The 25,426-nt window shown below is 45.9% G+C and overlaps 1 protein-coding gene and 1 long non-coding RNA gene across 2 annotated transcripts in view; one reads left to right on the top strand and one right to left on the bottom strand.

Annotated features, from left to right (window-relative positions):
• agbl1 (AGBL carboxypeptidase 1) overlaps window positions 1-25,426 on the top strand; it is a 312,383-nt gene that overhangs the window by 265,140 nt on the left and 21,817 nt on the right. The window lies entirely within an intron of this gene.
• LOC144608892 (uncharacterized) overlaps window positions 1-25,426 on the bottom strand; it is a 63,447-nt gene that overhangs the window by 34,684 nt on the left and 3,337 nt on the right. Inside the window, exon 2 of the long non-coding RNA XR_013549251.1 lies at window positions 17,054-17,184. This is a non-coding gene — a long non-coding RNA (uncharacterized LOC144608892). The remainder of the gene's footprint in view (window positions 1-17,053; window positions 17,185-25,426) is intronic.

Genomic DNA, 25,426 nt, shown 5'->3' with positions numbered 1-25,426 from the left:
TTCTTTAGTTTTTGGTTGTTTAGAGATACAGCATGGAAACAGGCTCTTCGGCCCACCAAGTCCGTGCCGACCAGCGATCCCTGCACATTAACACTATCCTACACACACTAGGAACAATTTCCACTTATAGCAAGCCAATTAACCTACAAACCTGTATGTCTTTCGAATTCTATCAATGACATTCCCCTCCCCTCCCCTCCCAGCGGCATAACCAGGTTATTTTTGCTCTTTCCCATCTGTCATCGGGTCAGTGACATGAAAAGTTGCTTTTCCCACAGATCGAGCCTGACATGCTGAGTATTTCCCTCAGCCTGACCCTGAGTATTTCCCTCAGCCTGACCCTGAGTATTTCCCTCAGCCTGACGCTGAGTATTTCCCTCAGCCTGACCCTGAGTATTTCCCTCAGCCTGACCCTGAGTATTTCCCTCAGCCTGTCCCTGAGTATTTCCCTCAGCCTGTCCCTGAGTATTTCCCTCAGCCTGTCCCTGAGTATTTCCCTCAGCCTGACCCTGAGTATTTCCCTCAGCCTGACCCTGAGTATTTCCCTCAGCCTGACATGCTGAATATTTCCATTTTCTGTTTATATTGTGAAGCATTAACCCACCTACTTTCACCTTGGATTGATGTTCAGTCAGTTAATACCATAGGTTCCAATAGGGTGAGCTTCTGCCTAAAATATAAATGAGTCTTTTTAACAGCAAATCATTCCTATTGTTGCTTTACTCAGAAGGACGTAAAAACTACCAGAGATGCAAAGAGATTTCTTGCCTACAGAAGCATTTTCTGAGCATGCATGATCCATTTTAATGACAGCATTATTGTTTCACACGAACGTGATACTTCTTAAATTTGATTTTTTTAAATTGCAAATATGACGCAAGAAAAGAGTTGCATTTGCTGCTTTTGAATCTTAATGTCCATCAGTTTCAGGCTTACTTAAATCCTTCTGTAATAGCAGTACATACATTTCTGGGGCAATTAAATCTTAGATCTAAGTTTCATGTGCTTAATATTTTGAAACATGATATTTGTGCGTATGATATATATCATACTTCATATTCATACTTGCGCCATATAGCAAACGGGGTGGTGCAAATCTAGAATGAGGAAGTGGTAGAAGTGGGCACAATTATGGGCAGTCACAGTGGCACAGTTGCTGTCTTACACCGCTTGCAGCACCGGAGACCTGGGTTTGATCCCAACTACGGGTGCTGTCTGTGGGGAGTTTGTACGTTCTCCCCGTGACCTGTGTGGGTTTTCATCGAAATCTTCAGTTTCTTCCCACACTCCAAAGACGTACAGGTTTCAAAACGAGAGGATTTTGAGTATAGGAGCAAAATTAGCAAATTTGCAGATGATACAAAGCTGGGTGGTAGTGTGAACTGAGGAAGATGCTATGAGTTTGCAGGATGACTTGGACAGGTTGTGTGAGTGGGCGGATGCATGGCAGATGCAGTTTAATGTGGATAAATGTGAGGTTATCCACATTGGTGGTAAGAATAGGAAGGCAGATTATTATCTGAATGGTGTCAAGATAGGAAAAGGGGACGCACAACGAGATCTGGGTGTCCTAGTGCATCAGTCACTGAAAGGAAGCATGCAGGTACAGCAGGCAGTGAAGAAAGCTAATGGAATGTTGGCCTTCATAACAAGAGGAGTTGAGTATAGGAGCAAAGAGGTCCTTCTGAAGTTGTACAGGGCCCTAGTGAGACCGCACCTGGAGTACTGTATGCAGTTTTGGTCTCCAAATTTGAGGAAGGATATTCTTGCTATTGAGGGCATGCAGCGTAGGTTTACTGGGTTAATTCCTGAAATGGTGGGACTGTAGTATGTTGAAAGACTGGAGCGACTAGGCTTGTATACACTGGAATTTAGAAGGATGAGAGGGGATCTTATCGAAACATATAAGATTATTAAGGGGTTGGACATGTTAGAGGCAGGAAACATGTTCCCAATGTTGGGGGAGTCCAGAACCAGGGGCCACAGTTTAAGAATAAGGGGTAGGCCATGTAGAACGGAGATGAGGAAAAACTTTTTCAGTCAGAGAGTTGTGAATCTGTGGAATTCTCTGCCTCAGAAGGCAGTGGAGGCCAATTCTCTGAATGCATTCGAGAGAGCTAGATAGAGCTCTTAAGGATAGCGGAGTCAGGGGGTATGGGGAGAAGGCAGGAACGGGGTACTGATTGAGAATGATCAGCCATGATCACATTGAATGGCCGTGCTGGCTCGAAGGGCCGAATGGCCTACTCTTGCACCTATTGTCTATTGTCTATAGGAGTAAAGAGGTCCTTCTGCAGTTGTGTAGGGCCCTGGTGAGACCACATCTGGAGTATTGTGTGCATTTTTGGTCTCCTAATTTGAGGAAGGACATCCTTGCTATTGAGGCAGTGCAGCGTAGGTTCATGAGGCACAGGTTATTGATTGTGGATGACCAGCCATGATCACAATGAATGGTGGTGCAGGCTCGAAAGGCCGAACGGCCTCCTCCTGCACCTATTTTCTATGTTTCTGTGTTTCTATGTTTGTCGGTTAATTGGCTTGCTATAAGTGTAAATTGTCAGTAGTGTGCGCAGGATAGTGTTAATATGCGGGGATCACTGGTCGGTGCGGACATGATGGGCTGAAGGGCCTGTTTCTGCGCTGTATCTCTGAACTAAACTAAAACATTAAGGCATTTAAGACATTTGGACAGGTACATGGATAGGAAAGGTTTGGAGTGATATGGGCCAACCCAGGAAGTGCGTTAGTTTGGTTCAGCACCTTGGTCAGGATGGACAAGTTGGGCTGAATGGCCTTGGTTCCAGACTGTATAGCTCTATGACTGTATAAAAGCAACAGACTGCATAATCCCTGAGGGTAGGGAGTAGATAGCTGCTTTGATGTGCTTAACTCAATCTTTATTGTTTCATTCAAAGGTTGGTTACACTGTGAAGCATGCATCAGTGCTTTGATTAGAAAGTTTTTATAGTTCTAAGCCACATTATTGATTTCATGTCAAACTATTGTCTGGTAACTACAATGACCGAGGTATTTGCTGCTGTGTAGCTTTGGCCTCCAGCTCCACAATTGCCAGGTGCAGGCACACACTGAGTATTGATATGTTAATACCACATCCAACTTAACTTGCTCCCGATGTCATTAAGATTTAACTCATCAAAGGATCTGAGGTCTTCCTTAGCATGACCTCACCCTCAGTGTCTCACGTCATGGTCAGGCTATTAAATGTTTCTTATTGTTCATTGTAGGTAAGTACATGAACATTTCAATGAGAAGACCATCTTAATGGTAATGCAAATAACGTGCTGGTTTACAAATAACGTGTTGGTGTAATTCAATGGGTCAGGCAGCCTTTGTGGAAACATAGAAACATAGAAAATAGGTGCACGAGGAAGCCATTTGGCCCTTCGAGCCAGCATCGCCATTCATTGTGATCATGGCTGATCATCCACAATCAGTAGCCCGTGCCTGCCTTCTCCCCATATCCCTTGATTCCACCAGCCCCTAGAGCTCTATCTAACTCTCTTTTAAATTCATCCAGTAAATTGGCCTCCACTGCCTTCTGTGGCAGAAAATTCCACAAATTCACAACTCTCTGGGTGGAAACATTCCTTCTCACCTCAATTTTAAATGGCCTCCCTTTTATTCTTAGACTGCAGCCCCTGGTTCTGGACTCCCCCAACATTGGGAACATTTTTCCTGCATCTAGCTTGTCCAGTCATTTATCATTTTATACGTCTCTCAAATCCCCTCTCATCCTTCTAAACTCCAGTGAATACAAGCCCAGTCTTTCCAATCTTTCCTCATATGACAGTCCCTCCATCCCAGGGATTAACCTCGTGAACCTACGCTGCACTCCCTCAATAGCAAGAACGTCCTTCCTCAATTTAGGAGACCAAAATTGAACACAATCCTCCTGCTGTTGTCTCACCAGGGCCCTACACAACTGCAGAAGGACCTCTTTGCTCCTATACTCATATCCTCTCGTTATGAAGACCAACATGCCATTAGCTTTCTTCACTGCCTGCAGTACTTGCACGCTTAGTTTCAGTGACTGCTGTACTTCCCCTTTGCCTAATTTGACACCATTGAGATAATAATCTGCCTCCTTATTTTTGCCGCCAAAGTGGATAACCTCACATTTATCCACATTATACTGCAGCTGCCATGCATCTGCCCACTCACTCAACCTGTCCAAGTCACCCTGCAACTTCCTAACATCTTCTTCACAGTTCACACTGCCACCCAGCTTTGTGTCATCTGCAAACTTGCTAGTGTTACTTCTAATTCCATCATCCAAATCATTAATATATATTGTAAATAGTTGCGGGCCCAGCACCGAGCCTTGCAGCACTCCACTCGCCACAGCCTGCCATTCTGAAAAGGACCTGTTTATTCCTACTCTTTGCTTCCTGTCTGCCAACCAATTCTCTATCCATGTCAATACCCTACCCCCAATACCATGTGCTCTAATTTTGCTCAACAACCTCCAATGTGGGACCTTATCAAAAGCTTTCTGAAAGTCTCGATACACTACATCCACTGGCTCTCCTTCATCCATTTTACTTGTCACATCCTCAAAAAATTCCAGAAGATTAGTCAAGCAGGATTTCCCCTTCGTAAATCCATACTGGCTTGGACCAATCCTTTTACTGCTATCCAAATGCACCGTTATTACCTCTTTAATAATTGACTCCAGCATCTTCCCCACCACCGATGTCAGGCTAACTGGTCTATAATTCCCTGTTTTCTCTCTTGCTCCTTTCTTGAATAGTGGGATAACATTACCTACCCTCCAATCCACAGGAACTGATCCTGAATCTATTGAACATTGAAAAATGATCACCAATGCATCCACCATTTCTAGAGCCAACTTCTTGTGTACCCTGGGATACAGACTATCAGGCCCTGGGGATTTATCAGTCCCATCAGTCTACCCAATACTATTTCTCACCTAATACAAATTTATTTCAGTTCCTCTGTCTCCCAAGATCCTCTGTCCTCTTATACATTTGGGAGATTGTTTGTGTCTTCCTTAGTGAAGACAGATCCGAAGTACCTGTTCAACTCTTCCACCCGTTTCTGCCTTCAAGGGACCCAACATTTGTCTTTACTAATCTTTTTCTTTTAACATACCTAAAGAAGCTTTTACTGTCCTCTTTATATTCTTAGCCAGCTTCACTTCTTACCTCATCTTTTCAGCCCGTATTGGCCTTTTTGCCACCTTCTGTTGTCCTTTGAAAGCTGCCCAATCCTCTGGCTTCCCACTACTCTTTGCTGTGTTTTACATCTTTTCTTTTAGTTTTATTCCATCTCTAACTTCCCTTGTCAGCCACAGTTGCCTCTTACTCCCCTTGGAATCTTTCTTCCTCTTTGGAAGACATGGACAGACAATGTTTGTTCAGTCTGAAGAAGTGTCCATCCATCCATTCCCTTCTTAGATGCTGCCTGATCCTCTGAATTACTCCAGTATTTTGTGTTTTTAGTTGAAGACCATCTTTACCTGTTTCCCCACATCCACGAGATTCATGCACTTTTATTCAATTAGAATCCATTGATGAAATGTGGCCAGCAAATTATGTTTCCCTTGGGTGAAATCGATAATAAGCAAACTGCTGGAGGATTGAAGAAGGTCTCAACCAAAAACATCTATTCTTTTGCCCCACCGATGATGCTTGGCTCACAGAGTTTCTTCAGCATTTTTTATATTTGGTTCCAGACTATAGTATTTCCAGTCTAATTTCAATGGATTAGTTCTTTGTTTTCATTATCACCCAAGAAAACAATTTCCATAGAGATACAAGGGGCTGCAGATGCTGTAATATTGAGCAAAGTACAAAGTGCTGGAGGAACTCAGTAGGTCAGGCAGCATCCTTGCAGGGAATGGAGGGATTTCCCTCACAGATCTGAATGACCATTGAGTTCATCCAACAGTTTGTGCTTTGCTAAAATGACTTATATTATGCCATTTAAATTTCCTTATCCTCTCCTATACCCACAATCAATTAATCTCATGCATTCACTTGAATCCTTGAAAAACTCTTGTCTTCAATCATGTTATGATTAGTTTAGTTTGGTTTAATTTAGAGATACTGAATGGAAACAGCCCTTCTGCCCAATGAGTCAATGCTGGCCATTGGTTCTCTATTCACATTAGTTCTACGTTGTCCCACTTTCTCATTCACCCTACACACTAGGAACAATTTTATAGAGGCCAATTAACCTACAAACCTACATGTCTTTGGGATGTAGGAAGAAACCGGAGCACAGGAAGAACATGCAAACTCTACACAGATAGCACCTGAGGTCAGGATCGAACCTTGGTCTCTGGCGCTGTAAGGCAGCAACTCTACCAGCTGTGCCATTGTACCACAAACATTGCCCCAGTGTTTCCAATTTAATCCTGGTTATTAACAAATCTTTGTTTATATCACCCAATCTGAGGGTTCTTTGAAAAACCAACCTTACTTTTCTGGAAATAAAGAAACAAAGCGCTAAAGTAATTCAGTGGGTCAAACACCATGTCTGGAGACCATGGATAGGCTATGTTTTGGGTTGGGAAAGTCACCTATCCATGTTCTCCAGGGATGTTGCCCGACCCACTGAGTTACTCCAGCACTTCGTGTCTTACTTTTCTGGAGTCAGTTTTATTATTCCAAATACGATAGACATAACTTAAAAATGTTCTGTTTTATTTCAACTGAAACTTTCTCTCTTGACACATTACATTTGACAGTAACCACTTAGAATAACACTACTCATTTAAAAAAAAAAGATTTACCCTTTAAACGTTCACAAGTGCTTGACCAACAGCTCCATATCAATTTATGCCACCAGCTTACTGTCCTGAAATATATCATACTCAAACTTGAAAGACACAAAATGCTGAAGTAACTCAGTGGGTCAGACTGGAGAAAAGGAATAGGTGATGTTTTGGGTCAAGACCCTTCTTCAGACTTCTCAACCTGAAACATCAGCTATTCCTTTTCTCCAGGGATGCCGTCTGACCCGCTGAGTTATTCCAGCTTGTGTCTATCTTCGGTTTAAACCAGCATCTTCAGTTCCTTCCTACACCTACTCAAACTTGATGTGTTTTTACAGTTTGTTTCTAAAGAAGACTGAAAGAATTAAATCTGACTTTTCAAGATGCAACGTTGTGGTGCAAATTGAAACCATGCTATGAAATTTGCTATCTGCAGATGTTTTTAGATAAACCCTTCAGTTCCTTTTGCCATAATTATCTAGTGAGTCCAACATTTCTGCAGCAACCATTATTTTGTGACACCATGAATCCTCTTATGGTCCCGAACTTCGATAACCTCTGCATCATAGAAAATAAATCCTGTGATAAGATTAATTTGCCAATTCCTTTTCTTTTGTGCAAAAGTATATGACCAAACAAAACCATTTACATTTTAATAATTTTCAATACACGTTCAGCTTCATTAGTGCTGGAGTTGTTTTGTTGTGAAGATTGTAATAGATATAATCTGACTGCTTCACGCTGCCTCGGAAAAGCTGCCCTCATTATCAAAGATGACCCACCACAGTCATTCTTTCTTCTACCCGCTCCCGACAAGTAGAAGATATGGATGCAAGAAAGTGCACAGTACCCAACTGAAGAACAGCTTCCTCCCCTCTGTGATCAGGCTTCTGAACAGTCCTTCCATTAGCTGGGGTACTGTTTGATTCACCTCTACCCCTTTGCAGAAATTGGACTTTGTCTGTGGAACTGATGCACTACCACACTGAGAACTATAATGAGTTGAGTTTGAGTTCAGTTATGTGTACTGAGGTACAGTGAAAAGCCTTTGTGGCATGCTAACCAGTCAGTGGAAAGACAATGCATGATTACAATCGAGCCAACCACAGTGTACAGATTAAACGAGTGGAGTGATTGTAATGCGTGATTGCAGATCCACTTCTGTGACCAGCACACAGAGTGGCTGGGGTTGGACCCCATCCATCTATCCATCTATTCTGTGCTCTGTACCTTGGCTCTACCTAATGTCCTTGAGTTTGGCTTGATCTTAATTATGTATAATATTCTCTGATCTGATTGAACAGCACACAAAACAGAGCTTTTCACTGTACCTCGGTACACTGGTCAAAGGTAAACCTAAAGCTAGAGCATCCCCAATCCTTGCGCAGTCTAAAGAGAGACCTATGCAGTAGCTAGCTCCACAGCACGAGCAGAGAACAGGGAGCAAAAACACAGCCATCACATGCAGCATTCCAATTGCTGCATGTTATTCTTTACTTTCTAAATTAAGAAGGATTCTCTTCATGGAAATTATTCATGTTGCCAAATTAAACTCTGGTGGATCTATTTGTTCGTCAGTGCGCGTCCCTCAGTTACGTCCAATCCATCTTTCTTGACGCCGGAGCCATTACTCTCTGCACCTGCACAAGCTCTGAACACCTCAGCAACAAATACGTTGTGTAATATTCCGTACCCACTGTGCTGCTCAGGGACTTCACATCAATTTTGTTCAACTACTTTTATACTATCACCAAAAATAGGTTTTGTTACTGGTGCACCAATGCCTCCAAATTACACAGAGTTTAAATCTATTGTAGTGTGGCAGGTCCAGCCAATGCCCGTGTTGTGTGCTGCAGAACATTGCACTTGTGATGCCCCAGTATCTGTCTGGTGGGATAGATCTGAAGCCTTGATTAGTGACCTATGAAGAAATTTCTCTACGCATAGATTTAGGATTGGCTATGATGTAGTGGGGGGGAGGGGAGGGGGGGTGCGGAATTAGTGTGTTATCAATGATGCTACAGTTCAGTGCATTCAGAAAGTATTCAGACCCCTTCACCTTTTCCACATTTTGCTACATTACAGCCTTATTTTAAAATGGATTAAATTCATTTTTTTAATCATCAATCTACACACAAAACCTCACCAAAAAAAAGCAAAAAACAGGTGTTTAGAAATTTTGGCAGAGTAATTAAAAAGAAATAACTGAAATGTCACATTTACATATGTATTCAGACCCTTTACTCAGTACTTTGTTGAGACACCTTTAGCAGCGATTACATAGAAACATAGAAAGTAGGTGCAGGAGGAGGCCATTCGACCCTTCGAGCCAGCCATTCATTGTGATCATGGCTGATCATCCACAATCAGTAACCTGTGCCTGCCTTCTCCCCAAAACCCTTGATTCCACTAGCCCCTAGAGCTCTATCTAACTCTCTTTTAAATTCATCCAGTGAATTGGACTCCACTGCCCTCTGTGGCAGAGAATTCCACAAATTCACAACTCTTCTGGGTGAAAAAGTTCCTTCTCACCTCAGTTTTAAATGGATTCCCCTTTATTCTTAGACTTCCCCTTTATTCCACTGCTACTGCTACATGGGTGGTTTTAAACTAAATAAGGGGTGGGGGTGTGGGGTGTCAATTGGGATAGTCAAGGATGGAGTTAAAGTGAAAGAGAGTAAAGGGATAGTTAATGATCCCAGAATTAACGGGAAAGTGAGCTCACAAAGGGATAGGAGAGTATGGCCAAGTGTAATAGGGATTGATGTGGAGGGTGAGATGAGTAAGGACTTAAAAGTATTGTATATGAATGTGCGAAGTATAAGAAGTAAAGTAGATGAGCTTGAGGCTCAGTTAGAGGTTGGTAGATATGACATTGTGGGGATTACAGAGACGTGGCTGCAGGAGGATCGGGCTTGGGAACTTCATATTCAGAGTTATACATCCTATAGAAAGGACAGGCAGGTGGGCAGAGGCGGTGGGGTAGCTCTGTTGGTGAAGGACGAAATTCAGTCCCTTGCGAGGGGTGACATAGGGACTGACGAGGTAGAATCACTGTGGATTGAGTTGAGGAATTGTAAAGGCAAAAAGACACTAATGGGAGTTATCTATAGATCCCCAAATAGTAGCCTGGATGTAGGGTGTAAGATGCAGCAGGAATTAAAACTGGCATATAAGAAAGGCAATGCCACTGTGGTGATGGGGGATTTCAATATGCAGGTAGACTGGGAAAAGCAGGTTGGTTCTGGACCTCAAGAAAGAGAGTTTGTAGAGTGCCTCCGAGATGGATTCTTAGAGCAGCTTCTACTGCAGCCTACCAGAGAGAAGGCAATTCTGGATTTAGTGTTGTCCATTGAACCAGACTTGATAAGAGAACTCAAGGTAAAGGAACCGCTTGGAGATAGTGATCATAATATGATTAGTTTTAATCTGCAATTTGAGAAGGAAAAGGTTAAATCGGAAGTGTCAGTGATGCAGTTGAACAAAGGGGACTATGAAGGCATGAGAGAGGAGCTGGCCAAGGTAGACTGGAAAGGGATCCTAGGAGGAATAACGGTGAAAAAGCAATGGCAGGAATTTCTGGGCATAATCCGGAAGATGCAGGATCATTTCATTCCAAAAAGGAAGAAAGATTCTAAGGGGAGTAGGAGGCAACCGTGGCTGACAAGGGAAGTTAGGGATGGAATAAAACTAAAAGAAAAGATGTATAACACAGCAAAGAGTAGCCGGAAGCCAGAGGATTGGGAAACTTTCATAGGACAACAGAAGGTAACAAAACGGGCAATACGGGCTGAAAAGATGAAGTACGAGGGGAAGCTGGCCAAGAATATAAAGAAGAACAGTAAAAGCTTCTTTGAATATGTTAAGAGAAAAAGAGTAGCAAAGTCAAATGTGGGCTCCTTGAAGGCAGACATGGGTGAAATTATTATGTTAACAAGGAAATGGCAGAAGAGTTGAACAGGTACTTTAGATCTGTCTTCGCTAAGGAAGACACAAACAATCTCCCAGATGTACTAGAGGACAGAGCATCTAGGAAGGTAGAGGAACTGAAAGAAATTTTCATTAGGCGAGAAATTGTATTGGGTAGACTAATGGGACTGAAGGATGATAAATCCCCTGGGCCTGATGGTCTGCATCCCAGGGTCCTTAAGGAGGTGGCTCTAGAAATAGTGGACGCATTGGCGATCATTTTTCTATGTTCAATAGATTCAGGATCAGTCCCTGTGGATTGGAGGATAGCTAATGGTATCCCACTTTTCAAGAAAGGAGTGAGAGAGAAAACGGGGAATTACAGACCCCCAGTTAGCCTGACATCGGTGGTGGGGAAGATGCTGGAGTCAATTATTAAAGAGGTAATAATGGTGCATTTGGATAGCAGTAAAAGGATAAGTCCACAAAATGCTGGAGTAACTCAGCAGGTCAGGCAGCATCTCGGGAGAGAAGGAATGGGTGACGTTTCAGGTCGAGACCCTTCTTCAGACTGATGTCAGGGGGGCGGGAGAAAGGAAGGATATAGGTGGAGACAGGAAGATAGAGGGAGATCTGGGAAGGAGGAGGGGAAGAGAGGGACAGAGGAACTATCTAAAGTTGGAGAAGTCGATGTTCATACCACTGGGCTGCAAGCTGCCCAGGCGAAATATGAGGTGCTGTTCCTCCAATTTCTGGTGGGCCTCGCTATGGCACTGGAGGAGGCCCATGACAGAAAGGTCAGACTGGGAATGGGAGGGGGAGTTGAAGTGCTCGGCCACCGGGAGATCAGTTTGGTCAATGCGGACCGAGCGCAGGTGTTGAGCGAAGCGATCACTGAGCCTGCGCTTGGTTTCGCCGATGTAAATAAGTTGACATCTAGTGCAGCGGATGCAATAGATGAGGTTGGAGGAGGTGCAGGTGAACCTTGGTCTCACCTGGAAAGACTGTTTGGGACCCGGCGATCGCTTCGCTCAACACCTGCGCTCGGTCCGCATTGGCCAAACTGATCTCCCGGTGGCCGGGACGGGCGGCTGTGTTCCGGGGGGGGGCGGGGGAGTGCATTAGTGAAAGGTCCGGGGGGGGGAGCGCATTAGTGAAAGGTCTGGGGGGGGAAGCGCATTAGTGAAAGGTCCGGGGGGGGGGGGGGGCGCGGGGGAGCGCATTAGTGAAAGGTCCCGGCGGGGGGGGGGGATCAGTGAAAGGTCCCGTGGGGCGGGGGGGAGCGCATCAGTGAAAGGTCCGGTGGTGGGGGGGGGGGGGAGGGGAGCGCATCAGTGAAAGGTCCGGGGGGGGGCGGGGGCGAGAGCGAGCTGATCTGTTGAAGACGTGCGGGTCGCATTGCATTGTGACGTCACACGATGAACACCGGCGGGGAGCGCGAGCTGATCTCTCATTGGCGCACGGGTGCCATTGTGACGTGACACGCTGAAGCCCTTCAAGAAATGGGTTAGAAATGAAAATTATAAACTTTAAATCTCTCTAGCTTTAAAAATGTAGCTTCAAGTTGAATGAAAGTAATTGTAATATATGGCCAGGATAATGGTGAATATGGTGGTGCAAAAATTGTAGCGCTATTGTGTATCGTTTTGGCTACGCGAGCGTCAAAAGTGAAGCTGCCCACATACACACATACGGACATACACACATACACACAAACACACGGAAACACACGGAAACAGAGTTTTAATAATATGTAGATTCTGAATTTAGAGATATTCTGAATTAATGGCTGCTGGAGGATATTGGTGGAACTCATGTTTGGAGCAGTGGGTGGGTTTCTAGCCTGGTGAATACATGGCCTGCAGTTGAATTTAGGGCCGAGTTCTCACATTCCTTCTGATTATCAGGGGCTGCTGTTGATTAAATCTTATTTAAAGTGATGATAAGGAGAGGTGAAGTAAGCTTTATCTCCATTCAGCTCACCCTCTCATGCCCATCGACCTTCTAGGTATTAATCGTTCTTCAAGACCTAAGTGCTGTCTGACATCAGTTCCCAGCTCTCCTCTCACCTATTTACAGTACATGCACGTCATCCTGTCTTGAAAGAATGCTCACGTTTATCTTTTCTAATCCGCTGAGTATCACATACACTCCGATTCATCACCTTTGAAGACTGAAACATTCACCATTTTATTTATCTTGCTCTCTACACTCCGACATTAACAGCTTCCTGCTGTTGTCTACCAGTACACAAAGGCTTCTCCGGGCCTTGTTTGGTTGCACAGAACTTGAAATGTAAGTTTAGGTTTAGGTTTATTATTGTTACGTTTAGTTTAGTTTTAGAGGCAAGGCGCGAAAACAGGCACTTCTGGTAACCGAGCCTGCACTGACCAGCAATCCCCGCACACTAACACTATCCTATGCACATGAGGGACAAATTTTTTAACATACACCAAGCCAATTAACCTACAAACCTGCATATCTTTGGAGTGTGGGAGGAAATCAAAGATCTCAGAGAAAACCCACGCAGTCTTGGGGAGAACGTACAAACCATATCGACTCCATAGTCGGGATCGAACCTGGGTCTCCGGCGCTGCAAGCACTGTAAAACAGCAACTTTATCGTTGCACCACCGTGGCCGCACGTATATCGAGGTACAGTGAAGAGCTTTGTTTTGCATGCAATCCAACAAAGCAAATAATACTACACATAAATACAATCAAGCCAAATTCAAGCACAATAGGTAGAGTGCAGAGTACATTTGCCAGCATTGTCATGTGATCAATCCAGAGATAAAAGTCCAATGTCCACAGTGGGGTTAAGGAGCATTGGACAGGACCTTAACCTATGAAAGAACTGTTCAGAAGCCTGAGAAAAAAGGGGAAGAAACAGTTCCTGAATCTGGTGGTGTGCTTTCAAGCTTCTGTACCTTCTGCCCAAAGGGAGTGGAGAAAAGAGGAAATGACTGGGGTTGGACAAGTCTTTGATTGTGTTGAACAAAAGGCACAAAGTACTGGAGTAACGCAGCATCTCAGGAGAACATGGAGAGATGATGATTTAGGTCAGACGTCCTTCAGACTAATTGTGGTGGTGGTGGTGGGGGGGGGGGGGGAGCAGAAAGCAGCAGGGGAGGAGGGACAGGGCAAAGCCTGGCAGGTAATAGGTGGATACAGGTGAGGGGGGTTTTGATAGGCAGATGGTTGGACAAAGGCCAGAGTTGAAAAGACAAGGTGTGAGACAAAAGGATTGAAGAGTTGCACATTGTGAAGCTAGAGGAAGGAGTGTAGCTAGAAGGAGAGGGAGAAGGGAGAAATAGCCACGTCCAGTTGAGGAACAGCGGAGAGAGGGCGGGGTTGAGAAATGGGGGAGTAGTTACCTAAAATTGAAGAATTGAATGTTCATACCGTTGGGCTCTAAGCAACCTGAGGTGTTGTTCCCTCCAGTGTGTGTGGCCTCACTCTGGCAATGGAGGAAGCCCATCACAGAAGATCATTATGGGAATGGAAAGGAGAGCTAAAGGGGTCAGCAACCTGGAGATTCTAGGCGGACTGAGCGCATGTTCAGTGAAACAATGGTCGTCTGCGGTTGATGTTGCCGATTAATAGGAGGACACATCAAGAACACCGGATGCAGTAGATGAGGTTCAATGAGGTGCACGTGAACCTCTGTCTCACCTGCAAGGACTATCAGTGTCCCTGGATGAAGGTGAGGGAGGAGGTATAGGACAGGTGTTGCATCTCCTATGGTTGCAGGGAAGGTAGCTGGGGAAGTGGTGGTTTGGGTGGGAAGGGATGAGTGAACCAAGGTTATGGAGGTAACAGTCTCTGGGGAAGGTGGAAAGGGATGGGGGTGGGAAGGTTTGATTGGTGGTGGGATCACGTTGGAGATGGTGGAAATGTTGGAGAATGATGTGTTGGGTGTGGGGGCTGGTGGGGTGAAAGGTGAGAACCAGGGGAACTATCCTTGATCCATCTGATGGTCTTGTCGAGGTTTATAAAATCATGAGGGGGGTTGTCACTGTTTTGTTCTCAGGGTCAGGGTGTCTATAACCAGTGGGCATAGGTTGTGAAAAGATTAAAAAGACTAGGCTTGGGTTCACTGGAGTTTAGAAGGATGAGAGGAAATCTTATAGAAACATATAAAATTATAAAAGGACTGGACAAGCTAGATGCAAGAAAAATGTTCCCAATGTTGGGGAAGTCCAGAACCAGCGGCCACAGTCTAAGAATAAAGGGGAGGCCATTTGAAACTGAGGTGAGAAAGCTTTTTCACCCAGAGAGTTGTGAATTTGTGGAATTCTCTGCCATAGAGGGCAGTGGAGGCCAAATCACTGGATGGATTTAAGAGAGAGTTAAATAGAGCTCATGGGGCTAGTGGAATCAAGGGATATGGGGAGAAGGCAGGCACGGGTTATTGATTGTGGACGATCAGCCGTGATCACAATGAATGGTGGTGCTGGCTCGAAGGGCCAAATGGCCTCCTCCTGCATCTATTTTCTATGTTTCTATTAATTTGAGAGGAGAAAGATTTAAAGGGGGCCTGATAGGCAGACATTTTACAGAGAATGGTGGATATATCGAATGTGTTGCCAGAGGAAGTGGTAGGTGCTGGTAAAATTACAACATTTAGAAGACATTTGGACAGGTACAGTACATGGATAAGAATGGTTTCGGGGGATATGGGCCAAATGCAGGCAAATTGGACTCACTCAGGAAGACACCTTAGTCTGCATAGACAAGGTGGGCCTTGTGACTTTAATTCTAAATTAAATAAAAGTGGAATATATCATTAACAATGATTGGATTATTGTTAAAAATCTCATCTAGTATATTGATCTGCTTAGACACAAAAAGCAGGAGTAACTCAATGGGTCAGGCAGCATCTCTGGATGGAAGGAATGGCTGTTTCAGGTTGAGACCCTTCTTCAGTCCCGAAATGTCACCCATTCCTTCTATCCAGAGATGCTGCCTATCCCGCTGAGATACTCCAGCATTTCATGTCTCAGTGTAAACCAGCATCTGCAGTTCCTTCCTATACAAGCACACTGTATCTGCTTCCATTGTCTGATTTTTACTCCAGTAAAAATTCCATTCCCACCGCTGTAGTTGTATGTTAAATGCCTTCCAAAATTATTGCAGTGAGCTCGTCTAAGTGGGTGACAAGTCCAGATGGACGATAATTTCCAATCTTGCCATTGATGCGACATCCTGTGAATGAATACATTTCTAAAAGGCTTTACTTTATGGGGAATTGTTCACACGTTTGTTATGGTTGTAATTTGCATTTCTCCTTTGGAGAACAGTAAATAGATTCATGGCTTGTTTGATCGCCTGACAACAAGAGACTCTGATTCATCACCTCCAAAGACTGACGAATCCAACGTTCTGTTTTAATCTTGCTCTCCCTCCTCTGACACTGATCAGCTTTCTGCTGGTGTCCCCGTGAAAGCTTCCTTTGGCTTTGGTGTCTGAGTGTCTAAGCTGATATTTGTGCTTCTCACACCAGAGTACTCAATCCTCACAGCAACAGAATACGCTCCACCTGACGATAAAGCATGGCCACATAACAAAGATGGCAGAGATTCATCATTACCACTCAGGTGGTTGTGGGCCTGCGAGAGGGGATTACTGGGTTTCCACCTCATAGAACGGCAATGATGTGCTTCAGAGAGATCCCTTCACAGTCCCCAACAACAGCAGGAAGATGTTTTGGCCCATCGAGTCCATGTGGTTCATCCCATCCCTGACTACTTCTATTCCCTGTGATCCATTCCCCTCATATTTCCCCAACTCCCCACAGATCCCACCACTCCCTTATGCACTAACGGCAATTTATAATGGCCAATTAACCTACCAATGTGCACATCACTGCCACTCCTACATAAGGGTCTCGACCCAAAAGGCCACATTCCTTTTCTCCAGAGATGCGGTTTGATCCGCTGAGTTACTCCAGCTTTTTGTGTCTGTCTTCAGTTTAAACCCGTATCTGCAGTTCCTCCTTACACACCCTGGGTATTAAAGGTTATGGGGAGAAGGCAGGAGAATGGGGTTAGGAGGGAGAGATAGATCAGCCATGGTCGAATGGCAGAGCAGACTTGATGGGCCGAATGGCCTAATTCTGCTCCTATCATTTATGACCTTATGACGCTTGTCATCTGGCTGGATGCAGCTACTTAACTCAGAACCTGAGTGCCAGCCAGCACTTGCTGAAATTGGGCAAAATGATCTGCAAGTCCCACCCTTTCTGATATTGAAGAGAGAGTCCCGAGACCAAGGTATCTGCTCACCGCTGTTTAAGTACCACTGAGTCACTTTCAACACCAATGGGAAATGCTGGAACAAGCAGACAGCAAGTCCATTCAATATCTGATCTGAAAGAACCCACCCCAATAACACAGTACGCGGCCTCCTTCCCACCCGTCAGCCAAGATCACAGATCTTGCCATCGCTGTGAACTTTTGTAACTTTGTGAAACGTGGTCCAGGTGAGGTCTGCTGCATGATTTTTCCAGTGTGTCTGCAAAACAAAGCATTCCACTGTATCTAGGTACATGTCACAATACAGTATCATTCAATAATTGAATCACAGCCCATTGCAAAGTGGTCTTTGGCATAGCCCACACCAAGCTTGATCAGTGCACACATTGTCTGCTGAAGGGCTTGTTCCTTTGCTCTTCTCTGTTCTATCAAAGTTCTATCTGTCCTTGTGGAACAGATGACTCTAGATGCCAGATTTGGGTGGAGAGGTGGTTAAGACCCTCATCCTAGTTCAACCCCACAACTGTGAGCAGCCAGTTTGAAGAAGGGTCTCGACCCGAAACGTCACCTACTCCTTTTCTCCAGAGAGATGGCCATGGTGGCACAGTGGTAGAGTTGCTGCCTTACAATGCCAGAGATCCAGGTTTGATCTTGACTACGGCTGTTGTCTCCGGTTTGTTTGTTCTCCCCGTGACCTGCGTGGGTTTTCTCCAGGAAACTCAGGTTTCCTCCCACACTCCAAAGATGTAGAGTTTTGTAGGTTAATTGGCTTGGTATAATTGTAAATTGTCCCTAGTGTGTAGGATAGTGTTTGCGTGCAGGGATCGCTGGTTAGCGTGGACTCAGTGGGCCGAAGACCTGCTTCTTTACAGTATCTCTAAACTAAACTAAACTAAAAATGCTGCCTGTCCCGCTGAGTTACTCCAGCTTTTTTGTGTCTATCCAATAGTCCTGGCTGGCCCTGCAGTCCTGAGCAAGCTCCCTTGTGCCTTTGGAGTATACGTGTGGCACTGTGAGCAAGTGGAGTGCTCCGTGCTTGAAGCCTGTCTCTAGCTGAGGTCATCTCTACCACTGCTCCTGGAAAGGCAAATGTCCAAACTGTGTTCATGTGTGGAAGTGCGAGCGCTCATGTTTGGACAGCAGAAAGGTTGGGATAGGAGGAAGCAATCAGGGGATGTGTGTTCAATGTGCTGTCACCCTGCCTCAGGGGCACCTCCCCTCAGCCACTCTGCTATCATGCAGGCACTTTGAATCAGTAGATGGAGACACAAGGAATTGCAGATCCTGGAGTCTTGCGAAAAACACAAAATGCTGGAGTAACTCAGTGGGTCAGGCAGCAAAGTTACAGATCCAAAAGCATAATCATTAACTGTATCACACAAGGCCTACAAATGATTACAGGCTCCTTAATGCAATTGGCTGAAGAACTTTTACTTGACTAACAAATGACCTGATTGAGCTGCATTTAATCAGTACTAGACCAAGTGGACCCGTTGGGCCCAAACCTCCTGCATTGGTGCAGCACCCTCTCCTCCCCCACTTCCCCCCTCCCCCACTTCCCCCTTCCTGCCTCCCCCCTCTCTCCCTTCACCCTCCCTCCCTCCCTCCCTTCCTCCCTCCCTCCCCCTCTCTCCCTAATAGATAGATTTAAACTTTAAAATATGAACAACTAAAAATATAACACCGATTTCAATGAAACTTCTTCCATTAGCAACAAGGGGATGATGGTAAATAAGGTGGGCCTAAAGTTGTCGCAGTATCGTGTACCATTTTGGCTATAGTTCAGGAACAAACAAACGAGAGTTTTAGTATATAGATATTAACAGCATGACATTCTCTCGGTTTTGCTTAATAGCCGAGCCATCCTGGTTTACAAACGATATTGTAAAGTAATGTGCAGCATCTTGTAGATCTACGGACAACTGTCGCATTTTCCCCAGAGGTGCCGGCACATTTGGGATTTCCAGATGTGTGTGCACACATTTGCAGCTGTGTATGGGCGCTTTCCCAACTCTCTTCCAAAGCTCTAAGCAGTGTTTCCTTCAATTCCACGTGAAGTCCTGCAGCAAAGCACACAATCCTGAGGGGCAGCACGGTGGCGCAGCAGTAGAGTTGCAGCCTCACACCACCAGAGACCAGGGTTTAATCCTAACTCCGGGTGCTGTCGGTATGGAGTTTGTACGTTCTCCTTGAGACTGCGTGCGTTTTCTCCAGATGCTCCGGTTTCCTCCCACACTCCAAAGACGTACAGCTTTGTAGGTTAACTGCAGTAAAAATTGTTCCCCGTGTGTAGGATACTGTGAGATGTGGGGATCACTGGTCGGCACAGATTCGGTGGACTAAAGGGCCTGTTTCCGTGCAGTATCTCTAAACTAAACTAAAAGCACAAAGTGGCAGACAATCCTTGCCCTTGCTCCAGGAGTCCTGCTCCTGACAGGAGCAATAGTGCTCGAATATCCTACATATACAAACTTAGAATCTATATACAAGATTCTCTAATTCTAAAGAGATATTTATGTCACTTTAAATATCTTTAAAGCTTGTGTTTCATAAAATATACGTTTTTTTATTAGATTAATTTTTAATATCAAGATACCAACTCCATTTCAAGACCATAGAATGATACAGCGTGGAAACTTAACTTGCCCACATTCAGCTTAACTTGCCCACATCGGCCAACATGTCCCAGCTACACTAGTACAATACACAACTTGCCTACATCGCCTGCCCATGTTTGGTCCATATCCCTCCAAATCTCTCCTGCCTAACTGTTTCTTAAATGTTGGGATTGTCCCTGCCTCAAATACCTCCTCTGGCAGCTTGTTCCATTACCAGATGATAGAAATGGAAATTGAAGATTGAGGAAAACATTGGAACAGCGAGGAACAGAAAGTAAATTCCGAGCAGTATTGGGACAGGGAGTGTGTTGGACTCCATTTGGATAAGGAGTATGCAGGAAGGAACTCCAGATGGTGGTTTACATCGAAGATAGACACAAAATGCTGGAATTGCTCAGTGGGTCAGGCAGCATCTCTGCAGAGAAGGAATGGGTGATGTTTCGGGTTGAGACCTTTCTTCAGACAGGGAACAAGCCTTAATTGCTCACAGTGCCCATGGGACGGTGAGTGACACAGTGGTGGAGCTGCTGCATCACAGTGTGACCGTGTGGGTTTCCCCTGGGTGCTCCGGTTTCCTCCCACTCTCCAAACATGTGCAGGTTTGTAGGTTAATTGGCCTCTGAAAATTGCTCCTAGTGTGTAGGATGTGTAAGTGGGATAACATGGAACTATGGTGGGCTGAAGGGCCTGTTCCCATGCTGTATCTCTGAACTCTAAACTATTAATGTTGGAATTCTCCACCCAATGTAAAAAATGCAAGGTTTGAAGCGGGCTACAGATGGCCACAGTTATTGGGGGTCAGACTACTGCCTGAACCCCCAGAGACCAAGCTGGAATGAGAGGGAGAGAGAAGGATAGGGAGAGTTATGGGAAGTCATATTGCAGTTGCATAAGATGTTGGTGAGACCGCATTTAGAATAGTGTGTTCAGTTCTTGGCACCATGTTATAAGAAAGATAGTGTCAAGCTTGAAAGGGTTCAGAGAAGATTTATGAGGATGTTGCCAGGACTGGATGGTCTGAGCTACAGGGAGAGGTTGAGTAGGCTGGGTCTCTATTCCATGGAGTGCAGGAGGATGAGGGGTGACCTTATAGTCTTTTACCCAGAGAAGGGGAATCGAGGACCAGAGGACATAGGTTCAAGGTGAAGGGGAAAAGATTTAATAGGAATCCGAGGGGTAACTTTTTCACACAAAGGGTGGTAGGTGTATGAAACAAGCTGCCAGAGGAAGTAGTTGAGATTGGGACTATCCCAACGTTTAAGAAACAGTTAGACAGATACATGGATGGGACAGATTTGGAGGGATATGGTCCAAGTGCAAGCACTAGTGTAGCTGGGACATGTTGGCCGGTGTGGGCAAGTTGGGCTGAAGGGCCTGTTTCCACACTGTATCACTCTGTGACTCTATAACTCTAGTTGCTATTTCCTAAATCTGCCATCACCCAATTATACTTTAGTGTGCGTGAGACTGAGTTGAGAGAATGGATGCAACTACAATTATTCAAACATTGCAAAATTGCTTCTCACATGCCATCTGAAATTAAGCATCCAAGTCAAGTCAAGTCAAGTCAAATTTATTTGTCACATACACATACTCGATGTGCAGTGAAATGAAAGTGGCAATGCCTGCGGGTTGTGCACAAAAAGAATTACAGTTACAGCATATAAATAAAGTTAATAAGTTACTAAACATAGCACAAAAAGTGTCGACAAAAATTTAGTCTCTGGGGTTATAAAAGTTGACAGTCCTGATGGCCTGTGGGAAGAAGCTCCGTCTCATCCTCTCCGTTTTCACAGCGTGACAGCGGAGGCGTTTGCCTGATCGTAGCATCTGGAACAGTCCGTTACTGGGGTGGCAGGGGTCCCTCATGATCTTGCTTGCTCTGGATCTGCACCTCCTGATGTATAGGTCCTGCAGGGGGACGAGTGTAGTTCCCATGGTGCATTCTGCCGAACGCACTACTCTCTGCAGGGCCATCCTGTCCTGGGCAGAGCTGTTCCCAAACCAGACTGTAATGTTGCCGGACAGGATGCTCTCTACAGCCCCAGAGTAGAAGCAATGAAGGATCCTCAGCGACACTCTGAATTTCCTCAGTTGTCTAAGGTGGTAAAGGCGCTGCTTAGCCTTACCCACCAGTGCGGCAATGTGCGTTGCCCATGTCAGATCCTCTGCGATGCGGACTCCCAAGTATTTGAAACTGCTCACCCTATCCACAATAGACCCATTTATCTCGAGTGGCGTGTACGTCCTTGGATGTTTAGCCCTTCTGAAGTCCACAATCAGCTCCTTTGTTTTAGTGACATTCAAGAGGAGGCTATTGTCCTGACACCAGAGTGCCAGATCAGCCACCTCCTCCCGGTAGGCCTTCTCATCGTTGATGGAGATCCGGCCCACCACCACAGTGTCATCAGCAAACTTGATGATGGAGTTTGAGCTGAACCTGGCCCCACAGTCATGTGTGTACAGGGAGTACAGTAGGGTTGCTAAGGACGCAGCCCTGGGGGGATCCTATGTTCAGGGTGAGGGAGCTAGATGTGTGTTCCCCCATCCTGACCACTTGGGGCCTGGCAGTGAGAAAGTCCAGGACCTAGGCACACAGAGGGGTGCTAAGCCCCAGTTCCAGCAGCTTCTCAACCAGTCTGCTGGGGACTATTGTGTTGAATGCTGAACTAAAGTCAATGAACAGCATCCTCACATAGCCCCCCTGGCTGTCCAGATGAGAGAGAGCGGTGTGTAGAACCTGGGAGACCGCATCATCCGTGGACCTGTTCGGTCGGTATGCGAACTGTAGTGGGTCCATGTTGCGAGGAAGGAGGGCGCAGATGTGCTTCTTGACTAGCCTCTCAAAGCATTTCATGACAACCGAGGTGAGGGCCACCGGTCGGTAGTCATTTAAACACGCTGGAGAGGCATTATAACATATATAACATATAACAACTACAGCATGGAAACAGGCCTGTCCGGCCCTACCAGTCCACGCCGACCATTCTCCCTGACCTAGTCTCATCTACCTGCACTCAGACCATAACCCTCCAATCCCCTCCTATCCATATACCTATCCAATTTACTCTTAAATAATAAAATCGAGCCAGCCTCCACCACTTCCACCGGAAGCCCATTCCATACAGCCACAACCCTCTGAGTAAAGAAGTTCCCCCTCATGTTACCCCTAAACCTTTGTCCCTCAATTCTGAAGCTATGTCCCCTTGTTGGAATCTTCCCCACTCTCAAAGGGAAAAGCCTACCCACGTCAACTCTGTCCGTCCCTCTCAAAATTTTAAAAACCTCTATCAAGTCCCCCCTCAACCTTCTACGCTCCAAAGAATAAAGACCCAACCTATTCAACCTCTCTCTGTAGCCCAAGTGCTGAAACCCAGGCAACATTCTAGTAAATCTCCTCTTTACCCTCTCCATTTTGTCGACATCCTTCCTATAATTTGGCGACCAGAACTGCACACCATACTCCAGATTCGGCCTCACCAATGCCCTGTACAATTTCAACATTACATCCCAACTTCTATACTCGATGCTCTGATTTATAAAGGCAAGCATACCAAACACCTTCTTCACCACCCTATCCACATGAGATTCCACCTTCAGGGAACAATGCACAGTTATTCCCAGATCCCTCTGTTCCACTGCATTCCTCAATTCCCTACCATTTACCCTGTACGTCCTATTTTGATTTGTCCTACCAAAATGCAGCACCTCACACTTATCAGCATTAAACTCCATCTGCCATCTTTCAGCCCACCCTTCCAAAAGGCCCAAGTCTCTCTGTAGACTTTGAAAATCTACCTCACTATCAACTACTCCACTTTGGCATTCTTTGGCACCGGTACAATGATGGATCTTTTGAAGCATGCAGGGACCACGGACTTTGCCAAGGAGAGGTTGAATATTGTGGTGAGCACTGGAGCAAGCTGAGTAGCACAAGACTTTAGTACTCGCCCAGATATACCATCTGGGCCTCCAGCTTTCCTCGTGTTCACACGCGTCAGAGCCCACCTCACCTCATGCTCGGACACCGAGAATGTGTGCACATCCCCGGCGGTGGATCCCCCTCCAGCCTCGCTAGCCAGCGCCCCTTCGGTGCTGTTTTTAGACGGCGAGCTGGTGGTGTTACCCGTCTCAAACCGTGCGTAAAAAGAGTTCAGGTCATCAGCTAAGGAGGAGCCGGCACTTCCGGTTGAGGGGGTGCTGGACCTGTAGCTAGTTATAGTCCGTAGCCCCTGCCAAAGGCGCCTGGTGTCCTGCTGCTCCATCTGTGACTCCATCTTGTCCCGGTACCTCTTTTTTGCATCCTTCACTGCCCTTCGCAGTCGGTAGGACTCTCCCTTGTAGTCGTCCATGTTGCCGGATGCCAGGCCGGAGTTGTAAGCAGCGGTGCGAGCATTCAAGGCCACGCGAATAGACCTGTCCACCCAGGGTTTTTGGTTAGGGAAGATACTGACCCTTACCGTGGGGATGATGGTATCGGCTATTGTGGCAATGAAGTCCGTAACCGCTTCCGCAAACTCATTTACGTCTCTGGAACTTGCTTGGAACATGTTCCAGTCGACTTCGCTCAGTGCATCCTGCAGCATGGCCTCTGAATGGTCAGACCACCGCTTTACGTCCCTCGTCACTGTCGCTTCCCGTACTATCCGTTGTTTGTACTCCGGCAGCAGGAAAATGGCAGCGTGGTTAGATTTCCCAAAAGGAGGGAGAGAAACGGCCTTGTAACCTTTCCTGAACGGCGTGTAGCAGTGGTCCAAAGTTCTTTCCCCCCTGGTGACACACGTGATGTGTTGGTAGAAGTTGGGCATGACCTTTTTGAGATTTCCCCTATTGAAGTCTCCAGCCACCAGCACAGCCGCATCAGGGTTCTTGTTTTGGTGTTGACACAACACATCGTGTAGGGTCGACAGTGCCACGTCGGTGTCCGCATGCGGTGGGATATAGACGGCTGTGATGATCACCGAGCTGAACTCCCGGGGTAGGTAGAATGGTCGGCATGAGATAGTTAGATGTTCCAGGTCCGGCGAGAAGGAACGAGAAAGCGTCTTAATATTCCCAGGATTATACCAGTTATTATTGGTCAAGAAGCAGACTCCTCCACCCTTGGATTTCCCGGATTCTTCCGTTCTGTCCGCCCGGAAAACAGTGAAGGACTCGGATGGGCAGATCACCTGGTCAGGCACCAGCGGGGTCAGCCATGTTTCAGTCAGACAAAGGATGTTGCAGTTCCTTATGTCCCTCTGGAATCTGATCCTTGCCCTGAGGTCATCCAGCTTGTTCTCCAGGGACTGGACGTTGGCCAGAAGTATGCTGGGCAGAGGTGGACGCAAGGCTTGGGTTCTCAGCCTGTTCCGAATCCCCCCTCGCTTCCCTCGGTGTTTTTTCCGACTTTCCCACTGACCTGCGCTCCCACTGCTGCTGCTGCTGCTGCTGCCGCTGCTGCCGCCGCTGCTGCTGCTGCTGCCGCTGCTGCTGCTGCTGCTGCGGCTCCCACTGCTGCTGCTGCTGCTGCTGCTGCTGCTGCTGCTGCGGTGCGCTCCTTTGATGATCTCTATCGGTATATCGGTGAGTAGATTTCTGTTTAATAGTGCTCCTGTAGCGCTCAAGTTTAATTTTACGAGCGTTTCCCGGTCGTACATTGGTTAATGCTAAGTGCTAGCACACGCTAGAGCACTTAGGGATAATTTTAAAGTAAACATACCAGTTTAAAACGCACAGTTCCCGCAGAGCTACCACGACGGCGACTGGACTGGACCGCGCCATTTCAGGCTCTATATTTCAATCAATTCAATCAACGGAGAGATGTCAGAAACATTCTTGTTTAGGTCGAAACATACACACGCACGCACACACACGCAATAATGCAAAGAGACAAAACCAATG

Source organism: Rhinoraja longicauda, chromosome 33 (genome assembly GCF_053455715.1).
Source record: "Rhinoraja longicauda isolate Sanriku21f chromosome 33, sRhiLon1.1, whole genome shotgun sequence".
Taxonomy (NCBI): domain Eukaryota; kingdom Metazoa; phylum Chordata; class Chondrichthyes; order Rajiformes; family Arhynchobatidae; genus Rhinoraja; species Rhinoraja longicauda.
Note: the sequence above shows the minus strand (reverse complement) of the source record. Positions and strands in the feature narration are given on the sequence as shown.